This window comes from Drosophila persimilis, unplaced genomic scaffold (assembly GCF_003286085.1).
Source record: "Drosophila persimilis strain 14011-0111.01,24,50 unplaced genomic scaffold, DperRS2 tig00000520-arrow-pilon, whole genome shotgun sequence".
Taxonomy (NCBI): domain Eukaryota; kingdom Metazoa; phylum Arthropoda; class Insecta; order Diptera; family Drosophilidae; genus Drosophila; species Drosophila persimilis.
This window is the reverse complement of record NW_020825317.1, coordinates 3,003,521-3,011,288: the sequence shown is the minus strand read 5'-3', so window position 1 is coordinate 3,011,288 and position 7,768 is coordinate 3,003,521.

Genomic DNA, 7,768 nt, shown 5'->3' with positions numbered 1-7,768 from the left:
GGCCCTTTAGCCACCGGAACCGGGACTTTAGTCTCAGCTGCGCAGGCGTAAAGATACCTCCAAACATATCCAAGGCCAAGTGGTCAGTATACTTTCGACTCCGCATAGGGCACACAAATATGACGCATGAACACATATTCAAAGAATCCGCAGCTCCAATCTGCAGATGTGGAGCTGTCATCACAACTGTCAACACAACACATTCTCACAGACTGTCAGAGCTACAAAGATATCAGAGCTCGACTATTTAAAGACACGCCCGCACCGATAGCTTAATATTAGCAAAAATTCAAAACATCAATAGAATTTAAAATTACCTTAAACATTGTAAAATATCAGACAACATATAACCACATCACAGAGTCGAAGGTCTAGAAGGTCTCTAGACTTAATATTGTATATTTCTTCTCAACTTATAAAAAACGAAAGGGGAACGTTGTGATACTTAGTCGGTATGGCTCTCCTTCGGGAGACGGCGCTTACATTGTACGACATAGAGTGCGTGCGAGAGAGACAGAAAATCAGTCACAATTCGTTTTTTCTTACTTTTGGCTATAATAATAATCCGATCCAATCATGATTCGTCAATCTGGTAGATATGGTCATTCTATGATTGTGCGTTTTTAATTTTCTCGTATCTTCAATATTGTGGATGCCACAGATTTTCGTCCTTTGTTGGGGCGGAAGGGAGTGGGGCGAAATTATGAAATACACGTGTTATAGAGAGATCTAACCAGAGTGTGGATACCAAATTTGGTTGCTCTAGCCTTAATTAATAGTCTCTGAGATTTGTGGATGCCCCAGACTTTCGTCCTTTGCGGGGTCGGAAGAGGTGGGGCGAAATTTTGAAATAAACTTGTGCAGGTTCAATTTCACAGGAGTGTGAATGCTAAATTTGGTTTCTCTAGCTGTTATAGTCCCTGAGATGTAGGCGCTCACTTTTTGCAATAGGCAAAACCGACCATGAAACCTGTGTGTTAGAGAGAAACAGAGCGAGAAAGAATGATATTGTTTTCATCATTCTGGTTATAATAATTATACGATCTGGTTCAGATTCTGCAGTGTACAAGATATAATCAATGTCTAAGATTCTGCGTTTTTGGTTTTCTCGTATCTTTGAAATTGTGGATGCCACAGATGCCCTTCGTGGGGGCGGAAGTGGGCGGGGCGAAGTTTTGAAATATACGTGTAACATTGACATATCACAGAAGTCTGTATTTAAAATGTCGTTGCTCTTGCTCTTATAGTCCCTGTACACTAGGAGGACGGACACTCATAAGAACGGACAGACGGACAGACAGACATGGCTCAATCGACTCGGCTATTGATGCTGATCAAGAATATATATACTTTATGGGGTTGGAAACGCTTCCTTCTGGACGTTACACACATCCACATTAACTTCACACCTATACTCATTTTAAGTATCGGATATAAAAATCAAAAAACAAAGATAAATTGAATATATTTTTTTGAACCACGATCTACACCACGATCCTTAATATTCGTCCTGCGACATGCGATAGATATATCATATGAAAGGTATTGAAATATAGATAAGAATATTTTGATATATATGGTAATACACCACTTGGTTAAAAAAAATATATTCAATTTAATTTATTAATTTAATTTTGATTCTGTCAATAGCCGAATCGATTTAGCCATGTCTGTCTGTCCGTCCTATCCGATGAGCGCCTAGATTTCAGATACTAGATATGGCTAGAGCATTTGTATTCAGACTCCGATCAAATTACACTATTAGAAGTGAATTTCAAAATTTCGCCCCGCCCCCACAAAGGACGAAAATCTGCGGCATCCAAAACTATTAATATTATTATAGCCAGAAAGATTAAATAAAAACTACCATGGCTTCCACGCGATTACTCATTTCTTCTCTTTCACACACACGCTTATCGTGCAGTGTGCGCCATCTGGCGGAGGGGAGCCATACTGACTGAGTATCGGGTATAAATGTAGAGTTGCGGCCATAGCAGCGACTCACAACATTCCCCTTCGTTTTAATGTTATTTTAGCTAGGATTCAATGGCTGATGGTTTACTCGTATTTTAGAATAGTATTTGGGATCTACAATGGCGCGTGCAACATCTCGTTGTCGATTCATTATTTGTGGTCTAGTTGGAGGTTCCAGTTCGTCCCGATGGTCCGCACTTTATTCTCCATCGCGATGAATTGCCCATTCCAGTCATCCACGGCCTGCTTGACCTTGTGGGGATTTTTCAATTTGTGCACATTCAGATTATTTAGCACGGCTGAGCTGCTTCGACTCTTCATAAACCTCTATTGAGTTCTTGAGGTTTAAACCGGAACTCTTGCTCTTGATCTCTTTTATCTTTTTGGCACGCTGATGGTACTCCTCGAAGAGGCTTTTGGTGAAGAGCTTGAGATTCTCGACGGTCTTGCAGGACTCCTATTATACTAACTTGCAAAAGGCACTTGCGCGAAAGTCATGCCGAAGCATATAAAGCTACAAAAGATGAAGTTGGTGGTAGCCAAATTCAAGAAAAGAAGACATTTGCATTCGCTTTTTCATCAAGCGAAGTAAAAACCGTCGAAAAAGGTGCCATTTAGTCTCTTAGTTTCAGTGCATTTCAAAATATAACCGAGCAAAATTTTAACGGCCTGAACATGAATGCAGTAGTAACTAGATGCAGTAAACATCAAGTCGATCGCATCTATCAAATGTGCGTCTCATTCCATATAGCTAGCAGTTAAAAGCTTTTTGGAAGACAAAGGACGAAAAGTAATAGTCAACAGCGCACGAAATGTTTTAAAAACATGGCGAACTCTAACATTTAGGTATTTTAACAAAATGCATAAACAATTATAAATTATACTTTATTATTTAAGTTACCAATTCAAGCCGTGAAAAATAATCATAGTTAAGAACTTGCCAAATACCTAGAAATTCGGGAAGAAGTACTTACAACAAATGAGGTTGTTCTTAGGGTTTTAATGAGTAGTAGTACAGTAGAGCAAGAGAGATAAGGAAGAGAATTCGACTCAAAGCGTCTGATCTCTTAAACTTTTTTAACGATTATCTTAAGTCGATTGATGTCAATTGTAGAGGTGAAGATTCGGATGACGATGACAATCCCGAGCAGAAATTGGCACCGAAATAAATGGATAAATGGAAATAAAATATTGGAAGAAAAAAAATTCAACTGGCGAACATTTTGCATTGCGTGCCAGCTACACAAGTCTTGGTGGAAAGAGCATTCAAGAGCACTCATATTGACTAGTCCTGCTGAACGAATACTTTGTGGGATCTGTTAGCCAGACCGATTGTTTTTCAAGGTGCGACTTGAGATGGTACCAAGGAATAAAACTATATTGCTTGGGCAAATAAATTCAATTTGATTGGAAATTCGATATGCAACACAGTTAAATTTCTAGATTCGACTGGAAAAATATCCGTAAGCCCGACCAGTAAAGGGTGTAAAGCCCCAGCATAATGCTACTTTCCCAATAGGCGCAGTCTGGACCTTATCCCTAGCGAAAACTGAGCCGAGGCCATCACCTTTAATGAGCATTAGGGGTGCCCATCATCCCATTTAAATATCTTCAGAAAGCTTGCATTTTAAGGGTAATTTTTGAATGTTTGGTGGGCCTATCAGCCTCTAAAATGGTGGAAAAAGGGTATATGTACTGTGCATAGGGGTCTACCGGAACAACAAGTGTCAGAGTTCAGCCCCCTTTTCAGTTAATTTTTGGCTAGGCTCTTAATAACTCCCCCTTCTCGCGATTCCAAGCTCCAGTCCAAGTCCCATTTCACTTGGGTACAGTCCAAGTCCCATTTCACTTGGGTACAGTCCGTGCAATGACAGAGGTCGGCAGCGTCCTATTCACAGTGCATAGGAAAGTGTTGTGGTGCTAACGCTGACGTACACGGCACAGTGGTTGGCAATATATGGTAAATATATGAGTGCCGACCTATGGTATAAGGCTTAATTCATCCTGGATTTCTTCAATTGCATATGTGTAGTATGTAACCTTCGATTCCGAATATATGTATGCATATATGCACATATGTACATACATAGATAAATTGGAGTAATACGTTGAAGGTTTTGTGAGAGAAGTAATTGAATTTAATCCTTTACTTACTAAATCCTAATGTTAAAAATCAGAAAAACTCGAAATGAGTGTAGCAAACGGTAGCCAAGGCCGGTACATTGTTAATTGATTATGGAAATGGTTGTATAGTGCTTTCCACCTTTACCGCATGTCCGATCTCAAGTCCGCCCACAGCGGCGCACTGGACCATTGCCACCTTCATCCACCGCTGCGAGCCAACTGAAGAACTTCCTGTATGTGTGCTACACAAGCGAGAACGAAGGGTCAATCGAGAGTGGCTAGGATGTGGGCTGTACACGGGGGTGGGATGGTTGCATATAAAATTGTTTTGGATGGCGTAGAACTTCAGGTTATTCAGTCCTTGGGGGTGATCTGATCACCGATCTATTGTAAATGCCAGGCCACGCCTCAGAGCTATAAAATTGCTGAACTGCACCACAGTCGCCGTCGCCGTCGTAGTCAGGCGTCGACTGCAGGACTTTTATGCACTCATTTGAAGGTTTTTTATTTGGAAAATGGTGTAGGAACACGACAGGCACGCGTATTACTGGGACATAGACAGAAATGCTATAAGACAGGGAGTAAGAGCGAGAAGGAAGTATAAGGGTGAGTAAAGCACGCGCAAAGCAATTTACGCTCATTATAAATTTTTCATTTTACGAAATGCAAAGAGCGGACGCACACACACTTACTTAAATATCCATGACCGCACACATGTTTAAGACGCAGCGCACAATCGTTCGCTCGCTCGCTCATACTTCCGACCCCCCAATAACAAAACCCAACAACAATTGTGTCCCAACGAGTGTATGGCAATTAATTTAAGCGAAAATAAGAGGAATGGGAAGAGACCTGGAGCGCATGCTCGGGCCGGGTCTGCTTTTTATACAGTTAAACTCCAGGGTGAAAGAAGAATAAGCAAAGAAGAGACACGACTAATAAATAAAAAAAAAAGGAAAAAACCAAAAAAAACTTCAAGTGGAGCCAAAAGGAAAAATCCACAAACACACACACGATTGTCTCTTAGCAATGCTGAGAGCGAGAGAGCATTAATGCAAATACAAGCAGAGTGTGTGCGGTTGTTGGGTGGGGGAGGGTTGGGGTGAGTGGGGGGACGGCAGCAGAACCTAGCAAGCGTAAAAATAATATGGCGGCGGCTGAGAATCGGAAAAAGCGCAGGGGTCTCATCAACATCAGAAAACGCGTCACTAGCAGCGCTGGCCGAACAGCAACAAAGGCAAAAGCAAAAACAGCGACATCGGCAATCATCGACGGAAAACGATGAACGCCTGTGTAGCAATGCGGCGCTGGTTGGCAGAGGGGGAACGACAAGAGCCCACAGAAAAGCACACATACAAACGCACATGGCACACAAAGAGGTTACAAAATGAAAAATGGAATGCCAGAGACAGGCACAGTGGGACACGACTTGTTGGCACGGAGTAAAACAGATGACTGTATTCAGATTCAGATCGGGTGATTTAAAATATTAAAATATATATACATGGTGGGTCCCGATATCTTGCCCCCTAGTTGTACATATAATAATTATTAATTACATACATGTTATTTGATATACCAAATACTTAACGATTATTAGACATATATTTGGTGATTATTTGGTGACCGATTTTTTCTGTAATTGCCTCACCGTGCACACGTTGACGGCCTCTGCGGCGTGTGATGTTCACAGCAGAACAAAAAAATGCAATCCAATAATAGTCGAACGCACGCCACTGTGCGTTCGAGGGAGCAAGCAAAAAAACATTTCACTTTGGGCTTTGCTGCGCATACGCTACCTCGCCCCGTCTCTCCGGCTGTGATCGACAAGCAGAGCTAATAATAAAATAAAGCTAAAGCCGAATGGAACGACCGAAGGTGTGGAATGGGAATGTGAAGCGGAGGGTCGCGGCAGAGCAGGGGAAGCCAGGTAGGCCGTTGGGCCACAGTCCCGATGGTGGTGGTGGTGGTGACAAATGCGAAATGAAAAAAGAAGATGAAGTATAGCAGGCAAGCCAGCAAACAAGCAACAATCGGAGGCAGTCGACAGGGTAGACATTCGAGTGTACAGACACAGAAAACTGGATTCGGTTGTAGAAGATGATGAGAATTCGTCGGGGTGGTTGAGAGCGCGCACACATATATAACCAGCACACATGTACGCCAGCTGTAGCCTCGTTTTCCTGCGACAGTGTGTATCTGTGTGGTGACGTTCGTCGTTTGTTTCTTTCCAACCCCAAACCATGCGATAGCGAGCACAGGCCATCGCAGTCACACTTGGGGCTCGATTGCGTTGCTTGTACTGCCATTCCACTCGCACCCGCGATTTTCAGTATAGAGAAAAGTTATCGCTGTGTTGCATGGGTGTGAGAGAAAACTGGTTTCGCATGCCCCAGCTGCCCGCGTCGCGCCGCCGGCCCCGCATTCAACCACACCAACACCAACACATGCGCACTTCATTTTGTTTCGCAGCGCTGCCGCTGTCACTGCCGCTGCTGCTGCTGCTGCTACCGTGTGTTCCCGCTATCGTCTGCGCGCGTCTCAGTCCTAAAATCCACTTGGCAGAGTTCGGTATTCGGTATTCGGTCTGTGCCTCGACTCCGCGCGCAATCACGGGAATACGAGTACGCTGTTGCTGTATGCCGTTCCATTTATAATAACGATACTTTTTTAAATTTTTTATAATGCAACGCAGAACTAGTGTGTGGCTAAGAAGAAGTGAATGCTAAGGCGACAAAACAAAAGAAAACCCATGATGTCGCGAAACAAATGTGTGTGCAGGCGACGCGTCGCTGCCGACGTATACAGACAGCGGGAAAGTGTATTGTGAGAGTGTAGCCGTGGAATAAAAACAACAATCTCATTAATGCTGAGCGGCGTCTAGGGTTGTCGCCGATATATTTTTTATGTAAGATCGCGTGCACAGGTGCCCCTAACTCTGGCCCGTTGCCACTGGACCCCTAACATATTGAATACACTTGACAAAAAAAAGGGGGAAAACTGTGAGAAGGAGCAGAAGTAACACTTTAGAGTGCATCGTGTACGAGACGACGCAGTCTTCTCTGACGCGCATGCTCTGTTTCTGTTATTTTTCCCCCGCATTGTTATTATTCCCCTTGCCAATGTCACTGGCAGTTCCCCTACTGGCAACTGAATTGTTGTTAGAGCTGTGGCAGACACACAAATCTACACAAGAACGCTACTCACACACTCACATGGACTAACAAAAACCAGTCTTTGAGCTGGAAGTTTGCCGTTTGCCCCATGCCACATGCCGCAGTCTGCCGCCGTTGAAGATGCTGTGTCTGGCAGAGCGTCTCGCCCCCGAGTCCGATGATTCCGCGTGCGATTCGATTCGACTCCATCTCCAACAGCGGCAGCAACCCTGGGAAAGAGAATCTACCCTGCTAGGCCCGCAAACACCCACCCACCCCGAATGCCAAGGGCAACCCTCAACCCAAACCCTTATGCTATTCTTTTTTTTTTGTTTCTTTGTTTTCATGCGCCCGACTAGAGGGGAAATAGTGGTGGAAAGGGAACATCTCTTTCTCCGAAAAAATTGGCCAGACTTAGGATCGGGGGTTGGAGCCAGCACCGCAACTGGGGTCGGAAGCAGAAACTGTCAACATTTTGGCAATGGGAAAGGTTGTATTCAGAGAACCCCGCCTCC